The sequence below is a fragment of the Natrix helvetica genome, assembly GCF_964273705.1.
Source record: "Natrix helvetica genome assembly, chromosome: Z".
Taxonomy (NCBI): Eukaryota; Metazoa; Chordata; class Lepidosauria; order Squamata; family Natricidae; genus Natrix; species Natrix helvetica.
This window is the reverse complement of record NC_138554.1, coordinates 96,099,477-96,123,744: the sequence shown is the minus strand read 5'-3', so window position 1 is coordinate 96,123,744 and position 24,268 is coordinate 96,099,477. Positions and strand designations below refer to the sequence as shown.

At 40.6% G+C, this 24,268-nt stretch overlaps 1 protein-coding gene across 1 annotated transcript in view; it reads left to right on the top strand.

Moving 5' to 3' along the window:
* Positions 1–22,803, top strand: part of LOC309401709 (uncharacterized protein) — a 54,810-nt gene extending 32,007 nt beyond the window's left edge. Inside the window, exon 3 of the mRNA XM_081970865.1 lies at positions 22,752–22,803. The gene's annotated coding sequence lies outside the window, so the exon portion shown is untranslated. The remainder of the gene's footprint in view (positions 1–22,751) is intronic.
* Positions 22,804–24,268: the final 1,465 nt, after the last annotated feature.

Here is a 24,268-nt window from a genome sequence, read left to right as displayed (position 1 = left end):
GTACCAGTGGTGCAACACCTGCTCCACAGCCTGGGGCAGGGAAATGTCTTTGCCAAGTTAGACTTGGCACAAGCCTACCAGCAGCTCCCAGTGGATGAGGCCACTGCGTTGCCCAGATCATCGTGACCCACCGGGGGGCTTTTAAGTGTAAGAGATTGCAGTTTGGGGTTAGCATAGCCCCAGGCATTTTTCAGAGCCTAATGGAGCGACTGCTCCAAAGGCTGCCAGGGGTAGTACTCTATTTTGATGATGTGCTTGTATCTGCCAGAGATCAAGCCGAACTCATCGACAAGGTAAGGGCAATCCTGAGCTATTTTCGCCAGGCTGGGCTAAAACTTAAGAAAGGAAAATGTAGGATAGGGGTCCCCAGCATGGAATTTTTAGGGTACCTCATGGACGCCAAAGGCATCCAACCTACCCCATCCAAAATAGAGGCCATCAAGAAAGCCCCCACACCCTCCTCTAAGGTGGAGTTTCAGGCCTTTCTCGGGCTACTTAATTTTTATGCCATTTTTTTGCCCCATAAGGCAACTTTGGCAGAGCCTCTGCACAGGCTCCTGGACTCTAAGACACCCTGGCATTGGGGTCCCAAGAAAGCCCATGCTTTTCAAGTGGTTAAGGACGTCCTCACCAATGTTCCCTCTAATTTTTTTTCAGTGTGTGCGGAAAAATATAGTGTTAGAGCGGCACATTTTCATGGCTGAGCACCTGATTTTTTTTAGCCATAATTGCCATCAGAGCAGATGTTGGGGAGGGGAGCAAGGAGGAAAAGGGTCCCCTCCCTCTCCCTCAGATCCCCAGGAAGGAAGGGAAGGGAGGGGGAGGGAAAGGAAAGGAAATGGGAAAGAAGAAAACGAAAGGAAAAAGGAAAGGAAATGGAAAAGAAGGAAAGGAAAAAGGAAAGGAAAAGAGAAAGGAAAGGAAAAAGGAAAGGAAAAGAGAAAGGAAAGGAAAAAGGAAAGGAAATGGAAAAGGAGGAAAGGAAATGGGAAAGAAGAAAGGAAAGGATGAAGAAGGGAGGGAAAGGGAAGGGAAAAGAAAAAAGGGAAAAGGAAATAAGGAAAGAGAAAGAAATGGAAAAGACAAAGGAAAGGAAATGGAAAAGAAGGAAAGGAAAAAGGAAAGGAAATGGGAAAGTAGAAAGGAAAGGATGAAGAAGGGAGGGAAAGGAAAGGGAAAAGAAAAAAGAAGGGAAAAGAGAAACAAAAGGAAAAGAGAAAGGAAAGGAGAAAGGAAAGGAAATGGAAAAGAAGTAAAGGAAAAGAGAAAGGAAAAAGGAAAGGAAAGGAAGAGAAAGAAAAGGAGAAAGGAAGAAAATGGAAAAGAAGGAAAGGAAAAAGGAAAGGAAATGGGAAAGTAGAAAGGAAAGGATGAAGAAGGGAGGGAAAGGGAAGGGAAAAGAAAAAAGAAGGGAAAAGAGAAACAAAAGGAAAAGAGAAAGGAAAGGAGAAAGGAAAGGAAATGGCAAAGAAGGAAAAGGAAAGGAAAGGAAAAAGGAAAGGAAATGGGAAAGAAGAAAGGAAAGTAAAAGAGAAAGGAAAAAAGAAAGGAAATGGAAAAGAAGGAAAGGAAATGGAAAAGAAGGAAAGGAAATGGAAAAGAAGGAAAGGAAAAAGGAAATGAAAGGAAAAGAGAAAGGAAAGGAAAAGAGAAAGGAAAGGAAAGGAGAAAGAAAAGGAGAAAGGAAAGGAAAGGAAAAGAACGGAAAGGAGAAAGGAAAGGAAATGGAAAAGAAGTAAAGGAAAAGAGAAAGGAAAAAGGAAAGGAAAGGAGAAAGTAAAGGAAAGGAGAAAGGAAAGGAAAAGAGAAAGGAAAGGAGAAAGGAAGAAAATGGAAAAGAAGGAAAGGAAAAAGGAAAGGAAATGGAAAAGAAGGAAAGGAAAAAGAAAAGAAAAGGAGAAATGAAAGGAAAAAAATGAAAAGGAAAGGAAGATAGAAGAAGGACAAAAAGGGAAAAGAAAGAGTGGAAAGGATTGGTACTGCTCAAAAGTCCAGTCTCAAGATCACGTGGACCCCTTTGGCTCAGACAGTCCAATTCCACGCTGGTTCCCTCTCTCCCCAAAGCGAAGGGATCGCAGAAAGATTGCCCAGTCCAGAACGGGGCTTCAGACGATGCAATGCCTTAGAAACCCCGGATATGCAGAGAAAAGCAGGCTACAACCAGCGAATCACGTTTTCCCAGGAACCAATGAAGCCCCATAGGACCAATGGGAATTCTCCATTCTGCAACGTCATCGGTCTCCGGGCGGAATCTTCCTTGATTTCACCAATCATGGAAGAGAGAGTTTGGTGCAGACAGAGAGAAGGGAGGGAGGGGGGATATTTTCACTCACATTTTAAGATATTAAAAAACACTGCGCACAGTTTGAAACTTCTGCGCGGCGTTTCCTTGTTATCTGCGCGGCCGCGCAGGCGCACAGCTTAGAGGGAACATTGGTCCTCACATCCCAGTCACTGCTGGTCCAATACAGTAACCGCCTCCCTTTGGTTTTGGTGTGCGATACATCGCCCTATGGCATTGGGGCTGTTCTGAGCCACGTCCTTCCTAATGGCTCAGAAGCCCCAATTGCCTATTATTCTTGCACTCTCTCAGCTGCAGAGAGAAACTACAGTCAGCTGGACAAAGAGGCTCTAGTTGCTGTAGCAGGGGTCAAGTGTTTTCACGATTACGTCTATGGTCATTTCTTCCAATTGGTCACTGATCACAAGCCCCTCTTGGGTCTCCTGCTGGCGGACCGCCAGACCCCTCAGATTTTATCCTGTAGGATGTTCAGATGGACAGTTTTCCTGGCAGCATACAATTATCAGCTTCTCTATAGGCCAGGGAAGAATTTGGGGCATGCGGATGCCCTCAGTCGCTGCCCCCTGCCAGCACCCATTGTGGACCCTGCCCCCACTGCCTCAGTACTCCTAGTGAAGGAATTAGCCATGCCGGTATCCGCCTGGGATATTGCCAGGCTATCTGCAACAGACCCTGTCCTCTCCAAAGTGCTGGACTGGGTGCGCAGGGGGTGGCCGCAAGGGCCAGTAGGTCAGGAGTTCCAGCCCTTTTAGGTATGGCAGCATGAGCTATCCATTCTCAATGGATGCCTGCTGTGGGAAAACCGGGTAGTACCTCTCCCCAAGCTTAGGGTGCCAATTTTGAGTTGTCTGCACACTGGGCCGGAGCTATGTGTGGTGGCCCAAAATTGACCAAGAGATAGAGCACTGGGTAGCTGCCTTTCAACAGTGCCAGCAGTCGAGGCTGGCTCCCCCATCAGTGCCCGTCAGGGAGTGGGACATGCTCCGGGCTTCCTGGGCTCAAGTCCATTTGGACTTCGCTGGCCCGTTTCTAGGGCAGAAACCAAGGTGGCTCCCCAGACAAATAATACAGCTAACTGGACCCTACTCTTATAAGGTCCAGTTCGACGAAGGGCGAGAGTGGCGCTGGCACATAAATCAACTTCGCCGAAGACCGGCCGGTGCTCCAGTTCGAGGTTTGCCTTACATTTGAGCTGTTTGTCACTGTTAATAAAGGTTGTGTTAGCTTCAACCTGCCTTGCCTCAGTCCCTGTCTGCCTCGTTCTCCCTACAGAACATGCACTTTTTAAATGCAAGAATACACTAAGGCAGAAGCTTGTCCATCCCCAGGATAAAACACGCAGACACAAACTAAGCAATGTGATATATGTAGTACAATGTAGTGAGACAAGCAGATCTGTACATGGGAGAAATAAAATAACCACTTCACAAATGCATGGTACGACGTAGGAGAACAGACCTATCAGGACAAGATTCAGCAGTTCAACTGCATTTGAAAGACAAATACCACTCCGTGGAAGACAGAAAAGTCTTCAAAAGTCCACATTCTGGAAAGAGAGGACCACTTGTTTAAAAGTGAGGTTAAAGAGATCATCTACATTAAAATTCAAAAGCCCTCTCTCAATAGGGTGGGGGGAGATACAACACAACCTAACTTCTATTTAAAACATAGTCCTTTCAGCAGTTCAAAAAGGTTCCATACCCATTTGCACTGTTCAGTTGACTCTGAAAGCACAGATAAACCCCCAAATGGTCTCTTGAAAAAGCACCTTTACAGCTTCCAGGGTTAATGTTAAGAAAACCAGGAAAGGGGGGGGAACTGTTTTTATATATTGTTTTATATATTTATTGTCATTTTTGTGTGAGATGGTTGGCTTTGCAAGTATTACAAATATATATAATATCTATATGTATATACGTAAAACTATCCATCTTCTATACTTCCTATAATATAGTTCAAGTTTTTATGGTCACTTTTTTGAAGCTATATTTTACGGAAATGTCAATGGCAAGAATAATTAGCATTATTAACAAAGCATTTAGAGCATAGAAAATCTACTTATATGAAATTATAGATTAGAATACTATTGAGTAATACTTATATTACATCTGCTTTTTAGTTGGCCCAAATTAATTACAAAAAACAATCAACTTCAAATAATCAACTAAACAACATGAGAATCTGTAGATGTGTAGATAGACATAGATAGATACAGAGATGTAGCCTATTTGCTAACCTTTTATAAATACTTTTGAATGAAATATCAAGAAAGGAAAAAAGCTGTAGTGAGTAGCCAGTTTGGTAAAGTAATTACGGTACTGCCAGAGCACTGCAATCCCTAAGAATAATGATAGCTCATAAACCCACATTTACACTTAGAAAAGAACTATTTAAAATCAAAGACAAAATACAGAAGGAAAACATCAGCAACATAGCATACAAAATCATTTACAACACTTGTAACCAGTTATATGTGGGACAAACAGAAAGGGAATTGAGAACAAGGGTTCATGAATATCATCTAGCAGTAAAACGGTGTGACCAAAAATCCCTGATTTCAAACCATATTGATAACGAACAACACCAGTTTGATTGGGAAAGAACAAAAATCATTGGCCATGCTAGCACCAGCTATGAATGTGAATTTGTTGAGGCCTGGTATTTACCAAAGGAGCAATTACAAACATATTGACCTAGATCCAACATATGAACAGTGGTGGGATTCAAATAATTTAACAGCAGGTTTTTTGCACTAATGACCTGCTGGGAGGCGTGGCTCGGTGGTCATGTGACTGGGTGGGCATGGCCAATTCAACATCAGTCACGTCAATGGGTGCTTTGCCTTAACTGTTACAATGTAATAAGGGTTAACCGGAGAGGTAGTGTTTGTAATCAGGGCGATAAAGACTAGGCTAGAAACAACACCAGAATGTTTCCTTCCTGCCTTCCTTAAAGATTTAGCCCTGTAAAGTGGAAAAAACAAAATGAGATTTCTTCCAACAACTAGTTCTCCGAACTGCTTAGAAAGTTAACAACCGGTTCTCCTGATTAGATACGAAGTGGCTGAATCCCACCACTGCATATGAATATATAAGAAACCAGACCATTCAAACAACCAATGATTGGTTGGTTCAGCTCCAAACAACCAAACAAACAGCTGACCACATTGGCACACAAGATGATGATGTTACCTAGTCTGCTAACGAAACATTCAGAAACCAAATTGAAACAAGCTTGGAGAGCAAACCACTGCCAAAATCTAAAACCTGAGCTCTCAAATATTTTCTATTATTTCAAAATATATATCTGTGTCTAGGTAGGAGGATTCTTGCATCAGCAGTTAAGTTTTCAATATATTCTCAATGGACACTAAGACAAAACAAAGTACGATGCATGGATTGGCAGACACAACAACTTCCAAACTGTTGTCATATTATTTCACAAGTTTTCTATCCCAAGTGCAAAATCCCATGCACCTCCTCTAAAATAGTTAGAGTATCTGATTTCTGAAGTAAGTAGAAAAGGCAGCTAGGATATCTGCTGAATTATCACTGAGTTAGGAGGTGTTGTCCTCCAAGAACTTGTCAAAAAACAATACCAAGTGATAAAAGAAGTTTTATTTCAGTGTGAAGATATTGCTGCATATTTCAACTAAGTGATACTAGCTATAGTCAAGATAGACATATACATGTGTTATGTAAACTGGGATGCACCTTTTAATGGTACAGGAGAATGAGGTAACAGAAAAGAGAAAGAATGAGACAAATACCACTTTTGGTTGCCTTCATTTATTGATTGTATTTCATTTCTATACCATCTCCTATGATACAAAATCCCTGTTTTTAAGGATATTAAATATTTATTTTTCAGTTAAGGTTGGAAAATATTTATCTTGTTTATTTAAAAGTTAAATGTATACTTTCTTTAATCAACAAGTTCAGAGTAGTACTACTGAAATAGATTTATACCAAACAGCTCTCAAAAATGAACTTAAATGTTACTTAAATGACTTTAAATAGGAATTTAGAGAAACAATAAATAAGGAATTAGAAAAGCATTTAAAATGTTTTAAAAGCTAGAGTGAGCTAAAGACATTAGCCAAGGGCATTACAAAAATACCACTTCTTCTTACCAAAATTCTCTTTCGATGAATGAGAGTTCAGCTTGGAGTAAGATGATCTTTGTCTTCAATAAGCAGGACCCAGTGCTTTTATCAAAATGACAAAATCAGCTCCTTTTATATGCCCATACAGTATTGCAATACATGCACAAAAGGGATGGAGTTGCATGAAACTGCATGAAACTGCATGAAACTGCTTTGGAGTTGCATGAAACTACATGAAACTGCTTTCATCATTTGTTCATTTCCCCAACATTCCCTGTGTATACTTACAGACTGCCACAATTATTTTATGCTGCCATTGCTAAAGTAAGTTGATAATTGAGCATCTTTTGAACACGGATCTCCTATTCAAGTCAGATCCACTTTGCTACAGTGTGTGTCTTGGAGTTCCAGCGTGTATGACAAAAGGCCCAAAGTGATTCTTGTAATCGGTTGTGTTTTGTGATGTCTGATTCATGTATTGCAGGCCTTCTTGAAATGACTATATGATTATGTTGATAAACACTATTTAGTTTCTTCATTCACAGAGATTACATCACTACCGGGTGGGAGAATGTACATATTTAACAAGTAGAAATGCAAGTAAAAAAAGTATTGCAAACTGAATTCCTTAGTATTAGAAAAACATATAATTTAAACATTTGGCAAACAGGATAAAACTCGGAAGGAGACTGTTCTAATCCCAGTCTTTTCAAAGAATGATTGATATTGCTAAATATTCAAATATTTCCCCCAAAAAGACTACATGTAGTCTTATTATTTGTATTACAGAAATTGTATATTTGTACATATATGTATTAAGCAGTGCTGCCAGCAGAGTGAAATTGATCTATTTTGTGAGGTGATGATATACACTATAGTTACAAATGAGTGGTGGGTTGCTCCCGGTTCGGCCTGGTTCGGCTGAACTGATAGTGGCGGCAGCGGGAGGCTCTGCCCACCCACCCGGACGCTTCTGCGCTTGTGCAGAAGCATCACGAGAGAGAGAGAGAGAGAGAGAGGGGGGGGGGGAGAGGGAGAGAGAGAGAGAGAATGCACACATGAGAGAACTGGTAGTAAAACCTGTACAACCCACCATTATTACAGATATACCTGTTATTAAGCTCCGCTGAAGGCAGTGGAGCCCAGCCCTAAATAAAACTAACAGGCTAAGTAAAAACAATCTTCCAGTTACATTAAACTGGGATTGCCAGTGAAGGCTGAACTACATAAATGGAAACATGCTGGCTATATAAAATTGCAGTACAAACTATAGAATAAAATGTCAAACACAATACAGAATGGAAACGTCAAGAGATTCAACAGAGATTGGAATTGTTTTGGATATGTGCTGCCAGTATATGTTAAAATAAATAATAAAAATAGGTCAATTTATATCACCCACATAATATTTCTTCCTTTCATAGTCATCCCCATCCATGTTTTTTCATTAATTTGCATTCCTGATATACCAAAACCTCCTGAACAGTTATGTGGATAAAATGAATTTTGGAACATTTACAGTTCTGTAATTCTAAGCTCACTAAAATCATAGCTGGAGAAATAACACGAAACCTGTTTTGTCTGCCCTAATAATGATCATCTGGAAATCAAAGAATTTAGTGTAGAAAAGGACAAACTAATTTTAAATGATAAAAAATAGTAAAAGGGATGTCTATAATGTGTGCATGTCCTAAGTCTTGCTGTCTTCAAAATTAGTCAATCAATTAGCTGACTACAAGAAAATTTTAAATTAGATTAAAAATAGTAAATGAAAAGTTATAACAATGTGCATGTCCTAATTCTGGCTGATAACAAAATTATTTTTTTAAAGTAAAAAAGAAAGGATAATGTGTACTGAACCCAAGTTCAGTAACTTCCAACAGCCCATATTTATACAAGAATTAATTTTGGGACTGTTTACCAGTAATCTAACACCTGCAAATATTATCTGATCTTTTACGGACATACCCTAGCCCAGTGGTGGGATTCAAATTTTTTTACTACTGGCTCTGTGGGCATGGCTTTGTCGGCATGGCTTGGTCGGCATGACAGGGGAAGACTACTGTAAAATCTCCTTTCCCATCCCACTCCAGGGGAAGGATACTGTAAAAATCCCCATTTCCTCCTGATCAGCTAGGACTCAGGAGGCAGGGAATAGATGGGGGCAGGAGCAGTCAGAGCTGGTATTTATTGGTTCTCCAAACTACTCAAAATTTCCCCTACCGGTTCTCCAGAACTGGTCAGAACCTGCTGAATACCACCTGTGCCATAACTCCTAATGCATTTTACTCACTATATAGACCAATGTATGACTTTTCTGTATTAACACAAAAGAAGACACGTTGTCCTTTGCCACTAATCAGATAAAAGAGCATTTGAAGGATGCACCCTGAAAATCCAAGAAGATCATCATAGTAAGAAGATTCAACAGACCTTATTCATCAACTAGAAAAGGAGTAGCTTAAAGAACTCTGCTTCTCTCTGCCTGAAGAAACAATCAACTTCTTAATATGTTGTTCCTGTGGGACCATAGAACAGAAGATAAGGGAGCTATTGCAAGGTTCAAATTAATGAAAGCCACAGCTTGCTTAAATAGAAGATTGTGAATTTGTTCTATGATATCTTCATTTATCAGCCCAGCACAGTGTACGTGGTGGATGATTTATCCCAACAGAAGCACACTTAGAAAAAAGGTGGCTTGAACTAAAGGAGAGAGAGAAAGAAAGGCCAGCCAGTCATCTAGTCATATCCATGTAAAATGGGGACTTTAATCAGACTCTCCCTAATCTAATACCGTAATTACTACACCATTCTCATAATAGGGTAGGTTCACACATTATGCTAAATCAAATAACCTCACAGTACATATTCAGTATAAGTGACAAATGGCACCCTGGAAAGGTATGAAAAATTATTGGTATGAGCCATATCCAGAAATGGACAAGTACAGGCTGATTGAATGCAGAGTCCAATATTATAAGTGTTATTTACTTAGCATCTGGGAAAATCAAGCTAGGCAAGAATGTATTTGACCCTTAAATAGACTGGCTTAATATGTAATGCAAAGTGATGGGTTGTTTCACTAATAAACCAGTTTTACAAAGCACACTAAGTCCGAGTACATCACATTATGATTTACTTCAATGTAGGAACCCAACCACTGCAGATTGAATTTGCATTTAGAATATTTACAGCAGTCTCCAGACTCCTCAGTTACACAGTTTATGACAGCATGGTCACCATTGCAATAAGTGAAAAGGTAGGCTCTCCTCACACATAATTGTTGTTCAAGCTTATATAATTCAGAGAACATCACAAAGAGGAAGCCAAAGATAAAGTGTCTAATCCAGCATGATATGAAGTAAATACGATTCTAGAACAAATTAGAAGCAAAAGGTTGGTTTCATTTTATAATGGATAAATGTTTGGACAGCTTTAGCACCAGAGCTTAACAAATATGTTTATGCATGCTTTGAAAATGATTATGAAGAAATGCTTTGGCCCTACCTAACCTCTCCCTAATCCATTAAAGCAGTTTGATTCTTTTTCAGGGTTGTGCATAAGCCTGAAAAAAGTTGGAGGGGTCCTTGAATGAACAGAACAATATCATGTTCACCTATGTACCTACGCATTTCTAAGTAAGTGAAGGGTGTAAAATAAGCTCCAGGATAATATATTGCAAAGAATCCAGATTTGACCCAATAATGATTTATTGAAATTTAGACAACCTTAGAAGCAGCAGCTTTACAGCAATTCACAGGCTGATTGCTGTATTTGCCTGATCTAGAGAGTCCCTTGGGAGCCTTGCAGATTTTTTCATGCAAACATGTAGGCAGCTAGATAGTGGTGAACAGATTTCTATTTTATTTTATTTTATTTTATTTATTTCTGTTAACAGTTAATATAACTCTGTGGGCAAGGGTAGGCCAAGATATTGAGATGTAGAAAATATGTATCTCTTTCTGAATAAGTATGCCTTTTATGTTGGCTCACCTCTGTCCTGCTTGGTTGGTCCCAAGCATGATATGGAACTATAAACTTTACTTCATTCAGATTAATGAGACTCTTCCAAGGTTTTTATGTAGTAGGTAAGAATAACACCCAAGCAGAAAGTTATACTGGGAACTCACAGGTAATTATTAAGCTAGGTAAAAGCTACAGTGAACCACCCAAAGATAGAACATAAAAACGAAAATAGGCTCTTAAAAAAACCCTCACAAACAATGCCCCCTAAAGAACATTGGAATAATTTACAGCTGACATTTGCTTTAGTTCATGCAAAATTCATAGATTTTTAAAATCTTCATTTTAGTATTTTGCAGTCTGCCCAAATGATCCACCCCTGAGTAGTCCAAAGGAAATAAAATACCAGTGAGTTCATTGCTTCGGATTCCCCAATACTCTTACATTACTCTTCTTTGTGATGGAGTCTTTTAACTTTTTCATTACTTTGATCTTAAAAATAGATTTTTAATTAAATTCAGGACTATTATTCCCCTTTTGGGGAATTGGGAAAAACAAATGCAACTTAGATGCAGGACCTCTGAGCATAATGCTATACCTCTCTTTACAGTTTGCTTTGGTATTTTTATATATTGTCTGCTAATAAAATGTAATGATTTTCATCTTTTAGTTTGACATCTGAGACTCTTATCTTTTATCTGTTAAATACAGTGTTCAGCCAATAAATACATAAAATGACAAAATAAATTACTTAATCTTGTGTTATATTTGGAAATACATTAAAGGATAACTCTATAGGAAAATTTTACTTCTAACATCTTGGACTGGCCTTCTACTTTTTATGATTTTTGTATTAAGTTTAAAGAGTATCAAGGCATCATCTCAGTTACAAGTGTTCACAAGAGCCACATTTTAAAGCTTTACAATTTTCTGGTGGTTTTTGATATAAAGTCTTCAGAATGAAAATGCATCCAGTTTGACAAAAAGTATTTTCAGTTAGTTGTATACATAGACACAAACACATATGAACACAATCAATCTTTTTTATTATAAAAACCTATTAAAATTCCCTAGATATTACTTAAAAAGTAAGATTAAAAATTATGTAGATATTCTACAGGATATGGTCCTATCATATATTCTTTCATATTCCAATATCGGAATATCCTACCTGATTTAAAACAAGTGATCAAACTATTTAATTTAATAACCATTAGCAGGTGTAAAGCTAAATTTCAATTGGAAATACCATTTTTGTAATGACTTTTGGATCTGTTATAGTTAAAAAAATAGAGCAAAATAATAATGTTCTGAGCTAAGGAAGAAATCATTTTCTTCATCTGAAAATAAGTCAACAAAATTTCCCATCCTTTGTGGATTTAATAAACATTAGTTTTATTGAAACTAAGAAGGAAATGAGAAATAGATGTTTTCCTTGCTGTATCATATGCTGCTGTGACAGTGATTGTTCCTCTTCCTTGAGATAAGTGCTGAAATATGATGTGGTATGGCTGCATTCTTAGTCATTTCCAAATTCTATTCCAGGACATTTGGGATAGAGCCCAAGAGCTTAGCATGTTTTCCTTTTTTCATGGTAAAATTGTGCAAATATGCATTAGAGTGTGAAAACAAACAGTCTAATACATTTTTGCAAAGCTCTTTATGTTTACTGTTTATTGCAGATACCAGATCCTAATTAAAAATGCACTAACAAAAGCCAAGATACAAAGAACAAAGATATCATGAAAGCTGGTATTTTTTTAAAAAAAAACATGATTAATCCTCAGGGATTTTTTTATTCTGCATCATCCCCAGTACAATTATAGTTCATATGACAGTGAAGAGAATGTAGTATTAAATATTATGAGGAACTTCACCAAACTGTATTAAAAATAAATCATACTGTGGTTATATTTCTGTGAATTTAACTTTTTTTCCAAATACCATAGCTGCATCCAAACCTCTTTCTCTTTGTTAGGTTTTAGTGTTATCCTGGAAGAATGATAGCACTTTTAACCATTAATAGTCTGAAGTTTAAAAAAAGGAGTGAGGTCAGCTTAATTTTGAATTTAAAAAACTAACAATTTTTCAAATTATATTGCGTACACATTGGTAAGTAATGCTAATAATCTACTATTTCTTAGCATAGTCGCATTCAGATGTTTTAGCTCTCCATTTCTCCATCTCTTAGTAAGCATACCTAATGCCTAGGGATTGTGGGATTGAAATTTAACACATCTGTAGAACACCAGTTTGTGAAAGGCTGCATTAATCTACATTAAGTCAAAGCTAAATCAGAATTATCTATGGAAGGCCTGTTTTTGTCATGACAAATGCCAGAAAAAGAGATTCCACAGAACAAGAATCAGCTTTGGAAATGTATGGAAAACGTGGAAAAGATAGGTTTCATTTCTAGTACTTCTTTTTAAAATAGGCAGGAAAGAATTGTCAAGAACCTGCTATAGGAACTGCTGCCAATTTAAAAAGTTAATGATAGGCAAAGACAAAATGGTTTAATTTAATCTAAGTTTTCTTTTCTTTTTCTTTGTGTAGTATAAATTTGATAAGTTTGGAAGGTGTACATGAACTTTACCTGGTTTGGGTATATATCTACTGCTTTAAATATTCATTTGAATCTTGTTGAACCAAAACTATACTATTATACTGGACAACATTTTTTAAAAAAAGTTTTGCTTTGTAAAAAAAAAAACTTTTGGTGATTATGATAGACACCCTCAAACTAAACATAAAAACAATTTCACAATGACTATATTATATAGGTATCTTGAGAAATATGAAATTTACTTTTAATGACTATATTGATTTAATTACATAGTATTTCCAACTTGCTACATGAATTCAACTGGGCTAAAAGTGTTTTGATGATTATTTTCTTTTGCATTCAGTGTTTGATGCATCTTGCTGCAATGTCCAACAATAGTTAGCTACCATTGATGGATACCAGTTGCCCTGATTAAGGCACCAGGTTAGAAAGCAAGAGTCCCACTTAGCCATTAAAACCAGCTGAGTCAGTCACTCTGTCTTAGCCCAGCTCATCTCACAGGGATATTATTGTGGGGTAGTGGTGTGAGGTGCTGTTCCGGTTCGATGCTCTGGAGGGCCCACCTGCCTGCCCACTCTCCTTACCGCTATTTGAGCTGATCAGGGCTTTCGTGCACAGAGTGGTCGGTGCCTGTAAGATGCTCCGCCAAGGAGCTGGAGCGTCGTGGGCAGTAAGTATGCATGCGTGTGCTGCGCACATTCAGTTGCAACGAGATTTGGAACCCACCACTATTGTGGGGAAAATATGATGAGGAAGATATTTTGAATTTGTTCATCACCTTGAATTATTTGTAAAATAATAAATAAATATAATTAAAAATAATAATAAAGGTGAAATATATATAAAACAATTTTTCCTAGAAGAGTAAGTGCAGAAAATGAATTCAGTTGCATGTTGCACTACACCTATGCTGTAAGGAGTTTGTCAACTAGCTGAATGTAGTTTGGTACTCTATAGATGCCAAGACACTAGTCAGCAACATTTCTTGAATGCTTTCTAGGTGATTTTCTCTAACCTCTGGGTTTTCATTTTTTGCCATTGATGACGTATCTGATCTGTAGATCTTTGTTGATGCCTTCTTTATTCTTGGCATTAGTTTTCTTGAAAACGTCTGTTTCAAATAACCACTTTCTTGTTCATCATTTTCACAAAAATTTTATTCAGTCCAAAAATATCTCTGTTAGGTCAACAAATGGTTTATGTGCCATATTTTTCTGTACTAGAACCAAATTCTTTTGGAGTGGTCATTTCTTTTTAATACAACATGACTCCCTTGCATAGCTGTCCCATTCACAATACTACTTGGTATATCTGAGCTGCATTACAAGCCACAGAGTCATTAGATCTCCATGGATATTCCAATTATACTAGATGTACAACTGTGTGCTGATGTGCTTCAGCAATAGTTATATGTTTTTGTATGTTTCTTTCATGTGTGCAGCATTGCCAACAGGTACTGAAGGTGTATATGGCCTTAATATAAAAACCAGAAAATTTCTATAAAGTGATGTGTGATAGGTTAAAATCCATAAAGTACATAATCTTAACCATATCCAAAATCAGACATGCAAAGCTTAATTATAATATGTTTTAGCATGATGTGTGGGATAAATTTCTATACTGGTGCAGACTTGTGGTTCATTGTGTGGTTCAATTCAATTAGGAAGTTGGATTCACTCTGGAGAGCAAATATTCTGCAGAGATCATAGATCCAATTCCTGGTATCTCCATTTGAAAAATGGAAAAGAATTTCTGGCTCTTCTGCTGTTGCTGAGTGCACCTTCCAGCATCTCACACATATCAGAGACATTGGGCTAGAACTGATAGGGTTTGCGCAACCTATGGAAAACTATGTATTCCCATGAAATAGACAGCAATATTATACTGGCTATGCTTGGTAACTTGATAACATCAATGCAGTCACTTCTGAGAAAATGTGAATTGTAGCAAGTTCCCTATTATTTTATACAGAATAGAATAAACACTAATATCTTCCTAAATTACAGTACTTTTACCATATTTATATGAATGGCTTTTTAAAAGCACATAAAATTAACTTGTTACATGGCTATGAGTCTCTGTTTCTTTCACTTTTTAAAATTGCACTACAACAAATGAACTATTTTCCAGTACGTTGGGAACACCTTATCAGAGCACACACTCTAACCCAAAGTTGCTGCCAGTTTTTACCCTATATATCAACCCCTTCCTGATTTTGGCAGGCAGTTGCTGATGCCACACAGCATTCCCAGTTATTTATTCAGCTTTAATACTATAGCAAACAGCTTTGCTATGAATGCTCAGTAATTCCTTTGGGGTAAGCCATTTTTCTGGAATAACCTCCAAATAGAAGGGTGTTGGCAGTAGTTGATAGAGAAAAGATTCCATGTTGCATTCAGTTTCCTCACTTTATTGTGGAAGCTTCATCTTTAGTATTAGCTCATCTTTTGTGTGCACATCTTTAGTATCTCCTTTAGGATTTTAACATCATGCTCACTAGTTTATAATTTCCTGCCATTGGATTTTAGACTGTTCTGAGCAATAATGCTTGTATCATGATTTATCTGGGATTTTTCCTACAATAAATTAGATGCAATTACATTTAATATCATTTGAATATTTGCATTGGAAACACCATTAAGAAGTGAGAAGTGAGAAGATTTAAGAATAAAAGGCATTTATGTATCAGTGTATAGATGGATTGGAAATAAGGATGATAAACAAAAGGTAGAAAAGTTAAGGAGAGGTAAAGTGAATGCTATTGACATAAACTTGGTTTAGTTGTATTTTATTTACATTTTATTATATTTCTAATATAATTTGGTGGTCAGGTGACTGGTGGGCGTGGCCAATTTAGCAGTCCATTAAACAATACACAGCAGCCCCCTTTTTATTCTTTTTAATACTGCATGACATTTTTGCTCTAGGTTTTTTTTTTTACTGGGGGGAGAAGTTGGCAATGCCTGGGGATTTCTGGGAATTTCTCCTCTATATTAGAGGCACCAAAATAACCAAGATGATATTATAAGGTCATCTGCTGAAGCAGGGGATTAGACTCCCTCCCTCCCTCCTTCCCTCCCTCCCTCTATCTATCTATCCATCCATATCTCATTCACTTTCCCTTCCCTTCCTTCTTTCTCCCTTCACTCCCTCCCTCTTTCTTTCTTTCTTTCTTTCTTTCTTTCTTTCTTTCTTTCTTTCTTTTTTTCTTTCTTTCTTTCTCTGTTCCCTCCCCGTTCCTTCCTTCCTTCCTTCCTTCCCTTTCTAATTTCCTCCTTATTGCTGTATTGGTTTCTATTTCTGATGCTTATGGATTTCACAAGTTTGTTGTTAGGATAACGAGAAGAATTATGTACTATAGAATTCTGCTGAATTAATGAAATACATATAAATTGCTATGTAATTCATATATTAAAGCTTTCTTTAGCTGTCAAATCCCTGAACTGCCCTAATCATATAAGAAGGTTTATATTTCAACACAATTGCAATTGATTTAAGAAAGTGCAGTTACGTTTGCACTAACTGTACAGAAAAAGTAAGCCAAGTTAGGCTAGAAAACAATATGAGCATCTGAGAAAAAGTCTCCTTCTGATAGTTAATCAAAACTAGGACCTGACTACCCACAATATCCAAGTTATCAATAAGACTTTAATTTTTATTCATTCCTGATAAACATTTCCTAAATTTACAGTGTGGCAAAACACATTTTTCTGCTGAAATAATCTTTTTATGTTTTTGTTTTAAAATTCTTTAGAAGTCTAGCTAAAGCTCAGCCTTTTCTGTGTTTTATACTGCTTAAACCACTATTAAGGCATATTTTATTATTGGGCTCAATGTTTTGAGAATATTTTATGCTTATATTAAGAGCTTGAAGAGCTTAAATGATTTATGAAGTAAATAGTTTTATGGATGTCTGTGAAACATCACAGATGGATTTGGCACACACAGTAGTAAGCACATATTACATCACCTAGGGTGCTTTATTTAACTTCTGTTTTGTTCCATTAAAAAGTTGTGAAACACTTTTTATATATAAAACACTTTGCAGTATAATATGTGGTTAGACAATTAATTCTATCCAAAATACCCTGGCTATGATAAAGAACTTTAAAGGGGTCACAGAGAATGTATCGCTTTTCCATAAACAGAAAATAAAAATAAATCTATTTTGCTTCTGACTATTCTCAAGGTTCTGATAAAAAGGACAATGTATCCTGCCAGTTGAAACTAGTCTATTATTTTTTAATGTTGCAGTAAGAAGGGAAAGTAATTATTAACCAATAATTCTCCAAAGAAGCTTTGGACTAGCACAGCAAAATGGCTGGTTTTAGCAGTGAAGAGAATAACAAGTTGATCCAACCTTGAAATGATCTTGGGATGAAGCATTGCAGTCTAGAAAACCATCCTGCAAAAGGTATCTCAATGCACAGAAGGAAAAAGGACATGGGAAACATTTCTGACAGAATAGAATAACAGAGTTGGAAGGGACTTTGGATGTCTTCTAGTCAACCCCCCTGCTTAGGCAGGAAACCCTACAGCACTTCAGACAAATGGCTATCCAACATCTTCTTTAAAACTTCCAGTGTTGGAGCATTTACAACTTCTGGAGGCGAGTTGTTCCACTGATTAATTGTTCTAATGGTCAGAAAATTTCTCCTTAGTTCTAAGTTGCTTCTCTCCTTGATTAGTTTTCACCCATTGCTTCTTGTTCCATCCTCAGGTGCTTTGGAGAATATTTGATTCTTTCTTCTTTGTGGCCACCCCTGAGATATGGGAACACTGCTATCATGTCATCCCTAGTCCTTCCTTTCATAAGACTATACATATCCAATTCTAGCAACCGTTCTTTATATGTTTTATCCTTGAGTCCCCTAATCATCTTTGTTGCTCTTCTCCTCACTCTTTCTAGAGTCTCAACATCTTTTTTACATAGTGGTAGCCAAAATTGGATGCAATATTCCAAGTGTGGCCTTACTAAGGCATTATAAAGTGCTATTAACACTTCATGTATTCTTGATTCTATCCCTCTGTTTATGCAGCCTAGAACTGTGTTGGCTTTCTTGTCAGCTGCAGCATACTGCTGGCTCATATTTAAGTGATGGTCCACTAGGACTCCAAGATCCCTCTCACAATTACTACTATTGAGCGAAGTACCACATATACTGTACCTGTGCATTTTGTTTTTCTTGCCTAAATGTGGAACCTTACTTTTTTCACCTTTGAATTTCATTTTGTTAGATAGTGCTCAATGTTCAAGTCTTCTGTATCCGAAGCCTATCTTCCAGAGTATTGGCTATTCCTGCTTGCTTGGTATCTTATTTATTTATTTATTATTCATGCTTCTAGACCGCCCCCTCTCCCAAAAAGGGACTCGGGGCAGTGTACAGTCCATGCCAAATATATCAAAATACAATCAAAATTGAATATGTACAGTTAGAGTGGAGGAGGTTAAAAATGAAATTAAAAGAACTGTACAAAGCAATATATATAAATATAGGATTTTGAACCCCTAAAACACACACAATAAGTTAAAAACAATACCCCTAAAATAACCAGTTAATACATTTGCCAGGAGGGACAGTTGTAATTATGCCAGGCCTGCTAATCGGAACAGGTGAGTCTTCAATTTTTGCCGGAAGGAGCGGAGGTCAGTAGTGGTTCTAATGTCGGGGGGGAGGTCATTCCAGAGGGTTGGGCCCATCACAGAGAAGGCCCTACTCCTTGGTGTCGCCCGTTGGCATTGCCTAGTGGACGGCACCAGGAGAAGTCCCTCTCTGTGTGAGCGAATTGGCCGCAGGGATGTATGTGGGAGGATGCGATCCCGCAAGTAACTAGGTCCCGTGCCATGGAGCGCTTTAAAGATGGTAATCAGCACCTTGAAACGCACCCGAAAAACCACAGGCAGCCAGTGCAGCTCGCGCAGGAGAGGTGTTATGTGGGAGTACCTCGTACTCCCCATCACAGCCCGCGCAGCTGCGTTCTGAACTAACTGCAGTCTCCGGGCACGTCCCAAGGGCAGCCCCATGTAGAGAGCGTTGCAGTAATCCAGGCGGGACGTCACCAACGCATGAGTGACCGTGCGTAGGGCATCCCGGTCCAGTAGGGGGCGCAATTGGCGCACCAGGCGAACCTGGTGGAACGCCCCCCTTGCCACGGCTGCCACATGGTCATCCATTGACAGCCGGGCATCAAGGAGGACGCCCAAATTGCGCGCCCGTTCCACAGGGGGCAATTGTTCGCCCCCTATGGCCAGCGATGGAATCAGCTGGCTGAACCGAGGTGCCGGTAGCCACAGCCACTCAGTCTTGGAGGGGTTGAGTTTAAGTCTGTTGTCCCCCATCCAGACCCCGACGGCTTCCAAACACCGGGACATCACTTCGACAGCCTCGTTGGGGTGGTTTGGGGTTGAAATATACAGCTGGGTATCATCAGCGTAGAAGTGACACTCAACCCCAAAACCACGGATGATCTCACCCAGCGGCTTCACATATGTGTTGAACAGGAGAGGCGAGAGGACCGACCCCTGTGGCACTCCACAAGTGAGTGGCCTCGGGGTCGACCTCTGTCCCCCTGTCAACACACATTGCTTCCGGTCGGAGAGGTAGGAGCCGAACCACCGCAGAACGGTACCTCCGACTCCTATCCCCTCCAACCGGCGCAATAGGATACCATGGTCGATGGTATCAAAAGCCGCCGAGAGGTCTAATAGGACCAGGATAGAGGAACAACCTCTATCTCTGGCCCTCCAGAGATCATCGACCAACGCGACCAAGGCTGTCTCTGTGCTGTGCCCGGGTCGGAAGCCGGACTGGCGTGAGTCTAGATACTCGGATTCGTCAAGGTGTTGTGGAAACTGCTGCGCCACCACATTCTCGACAACCTTCGCTAAAAACGGAAGGTTGGAGACTGGACGATAGTTAGCTAGCTCCATTGGGTCGAGTGAAGGCCTCTTAAGTAAGGGCCTCACCACCGCCTCCTTCAAGGCGGCTGGTAAGGATCCCTCACCCAATGAGGCATTCACCAGGCCCAGAAGCCAGCCTCGGGTCACCTCCCAAGATGCCAGTACCAACCAGGAGGGACACGGGTCCATTAAACATGTGGTGGGTCGCAGCCGTCCACGCAACCTATCCAAATCCTCGGGGGCAACAGAATCAAACTCCTCCCAGGATGGTCTCACAAGACTCGCTGTTGGCGGCCCGTCTGGTCCACTGAGGGGGGCCCATCCACTCCGGATCTGAGCGACTTTGTCCTGCAGATATTCCCCAAACTCCTCTGCTCTGCCCTGCAAGGGTGCCCCCCGCGTCCTCTGTGACAAGAGGGAGCGGGTCACCCTAAACAGGGCGGCAGGGTGGTTATCCGCGGACGCAATAAGAGCGGTGCAATATCTACGTTTGGCCGCCCTTAATGCCACAAGGTAGGTCCGTAAATAGGCTCTTACCTGTGTTCGATCAGATTCGGAGCGTGAGGACCTCCACCTGCTCTCTAGACGTCTCCTATGGCGCTCCATCACCCTCAGCTCCTCGGTATACCAAGGAGCCCGGGTGGGTCGCTGTCGCAGGAGAGGTCGCAAAGGCGCAACCCGGTCCAAGGCCCCAGCCGCCGCCCTATTCCAGGCGGCCGCTAGGTCCTCCGACCGAGCGCGGGTCAGGGCTACAGGTAATGGCCCAAGCTCCGTCTGGAACCTATCCGGTTCCATCAGGTGCTTGGGGCGGTACCAGCTTGGACCGTCTGGTCCCGCCTCCTCGCGGTGGGGGGTAGCGCCAGGGAAGTCCAGCCGGAGACATGAGTGATCTGACCATGACAGGGGTGTGACAACCAAGTCCCCTATACCCAGATCACTCGTCCACTGCTCAGATACAAAAACAAGGTCCAGTGTGTGGCCACCTTCGTGTGTGGGGCCCTGAATTAATTGGGTCAGGCCCATGGCTGTCATGGAAGCCATGAACTCCCGAGCCACCTCAGATGCTGCTCCCGTCGACGGCAGGTTGAAATCCCCCATAACCACAAGCTTGGGGATCTCAACCGCCGTCTCCGAGATCAGCTCGAGGAGCTCGGGCAGGGCCGCTGATGTATAGCGAGGAGCCAAGTATACAATCAGCAAACCCACCTGCCTCCCTGGGCCCCATTTCACACCAAGGGACTCACACCCGGATATCTGAGGAACAGTGAACTCCCTCGGCTCTAGACCTTCCCGTATAACTACCGCCACCCCACCACCCTTACCCAGGGCCCGAGGCTGATGGAATGCATGGAAACCTGGTGGGCACATTTCCACGAGGGGGTAAACCACCCTCGTGGCCCAACCAGGTCTCCGTGCATTCCATCAGCCTCGGGCCCTGGGTAAGGGTGGTATCATCTGCAAATTTGATGAGTTCCCCATCTATTCCCTCATCTAAATTATTGATGAATATGTTGAAGAGTACCGGATCTAAAATAGAGCCCTGGGGTACCCCACTGCATACCTCCCTCCATGTAGATGCAATTTCATTGGGGACTGCATGTTGAGTGCAATTGGTCAACCAGTTATAAATCCATCTGGTGGTGATGCTGTCTAACACACATTTTTCTACTTTATCTAGTAGTAGGTTATGGTCTAATTTATCAAATGCCTTATTGAAGTCCAAGTAAATTATATTGACAGCATTCCTCTGGTCAACCAATTTTGTCACTTTGTCAAATAATGCAATAAAATTAGTCTGGCATGATCTGTTTTTCACAAAACTGTGTTGGCTTTTGGTTATTACTTTGTTTGCTTCTAGGTTTTTGCCAATTTGTTGCGTGATTGTCTTTTCCAGAATCTTTCCTGGTGTATCTCAGAAGAGATCCTCCTTAGTTTTGGGGTAAAAATAAAGTAAAAAAGAGGGGGACAATACTTTCAGACTTTTCTTTTGACCCCCGAAATAAGCACTTGGCCTTATTTTCGGGGAGGTTTTATTATTTTTGAGGTGCAGGAGAGGGCGAGCGTGGCTGCTGCTGTGTTGCAATATTTTTGAGGAGAGCTTATTTTTGAGGGAGGGCTTATTTTAGCGCATGCACTCAAAAGCCCAATTGGGCTTATAATCTGGGGAGGTCTTATTTTAGGAAACAAGGTATAAACTTCTGAATACGCTGTTTATGAATTTGTGAGTTAGGTTGTGTATCGTGTGAAACCCAACCCACTCCGTATTAGTTTCTTCAACACAATTAAACATTCAAAGTGAATTTAAAGAGATATTTGAACCAGAATATTTATAAGTTTGATTCACAATTCCTGCTTTCCTCCATGAGGATGGACTCTTACTATATTAGGAATATATTAGACGCTCTAGCTTGTAGGAAGGCCCACCATCAATTGTATTTACTTCATGAAATGTCTGTAAAAAAAGGACTATTGATTTCTGTAATAAGTATTCTCATAGATTTCCTCCTCTTTCCCCCTCTTTTTGAATTAGAAGATCAGATTGGAGTGTGGGCTATATAATTTAAGAGAGAGCCAAGGGTCTTAGTAATGAGATAAACAGCTTGCATTTAACTAATTTCTGTAATGCTGTTAGATGCAAGAAAACAGGCCCTGACTTGGCTAAATCATTTTTAAAATTGCCAACTGACAATTCTGATAAGAAATTTTATCATTTTTTAAAATCTAGATTCTGATTTTAATCTCTATGAAAATTGAATAATGACGATTTTACTAGATTTTACTAGATTTTACTAGATTTCATATTCAAGTTGATAGCTAAATACATGTAGTCCTTAATAACCACAATTGAGATCAAAATTTAGATTGCTAAGTGAGAAATTTGTTAAGTGAATTTTTCTGCATTTTACAACTTTTCTAGTGAAGGTGGCCTGACCAGCGCTCCTGTACCAGCGAAAGAAAGAATATCCCACTGTCCTGGAACTGCACCACGAGGTAATTGAAGCGGGTCTTGGGAGAGATCTTCCCTTCCCCTTCAGAGAGCCCATGTGGGAAGAGAGGAGGTGGCCTGGTTTGAATGTGGGTGGGTGGTTTAGTGGCCAGTGCCTCCTTTGGTCATTGCGGCAGATGGAGAAAGAAAGGTACATGATAGCCAAGGGCAAAGACGGTCGCCTTCACCCTTGGTGGCAGAGGCGGGGGCTGCTTTATTGTGTGCCTTCTTCCCTAACTCAGCTGCTATTGCTGGGGTGCCACTAGGAGAAGTGAGGGGCCAGAGAAAGAAAGGAGGTGCGCAATAAAGCAGTCCCCGCTGCTAAGGGCGAAGGGGAGCACCTTCACCCAATGCTATTGCGCGCCTCCTTTCCCAAGATTGGCAGATGCCTCTCCCTACTCCCCACCATACGGGGCTGCTACACCCTGCAAGAGATTTTCTAGCCCAGGATTCTGAAAGAAGCTTATCTAGAGTTGCCAATCCTTCTGCCGTCCCAAGAGGAAGCTTCTGCTGCTGCCTTTACAGGTGCTGCAGAGGTGCACAACTTTTTGTCAGCTATTCCCTTGATGGTGCAGATCTGGAGCCCTTAGGATGCTGCCATGGCAGGATTCTCTCTCTGGCTGCAAAGCACCACACTAACCAGACAGCAGCCTGAGTAAGGGTTAGGTGAGGACATGCAGGGCGAAGAGTGCTTTCTCCTTCTCTTCTCTGGTGACCTTACAAAAAAACAGTGTCTCCCTCCCAGATACTCTCGGCCTATAAAGGTGGCAGCAGAAGCTTCCTCTTGGGCTGGCAGAAGGATTGGCAACTCTAGGCAGATGAGCTTCTCCCAGGATCTCAGGCTAGGAAATTTCTTGCGGGGCCCCATATGGTGGGGAGTGGGGAGAGGCGTCCTACCAATCTTGGGAAAGGAGGTGCATGATAGCAGAGGGTGAAGGTGCTCCCCTTTGACCTAGGCAGTGGGTGCTGCTTTATCACATGCCTCCTTTCTTTCTTTGCCCGCCCCAATGAGCGAAGGAGGCACCAGTACCAAACTGCCCACCCACATTCAAACCAGCCCGCCTCGCCTCTTTCCGGATGGGCTCTCTGGAGAGGGAGGAAAGATCCCTCCCAAGACCAGCTTCTTTTTTTATATAACAAAGTTTTATTGGTTTTTTTAGTATTTTGCAAAGGAAAAAGGTAGGGGAAAGGTTACAAATTTTGGCAACTGCAATGTGCGGTAGGTGCGCCGCCCCCCCCATACTCATAGTATACATTTGCACATAATTCATTATTAAGTAGTAACATAATAACATATAGTCAGCATATAAATTCAGTTAATGATTTCGATCAGTTTATGTCAGGTGGATTTTCTTACTCATTTTTGTGATCTGAGCTTTCTCGATGTTGCCCCATCTCCCCCCGCTGACAGGGCTCCGGCCCCTCCCGTGTCCTGTATATCTGGTGGA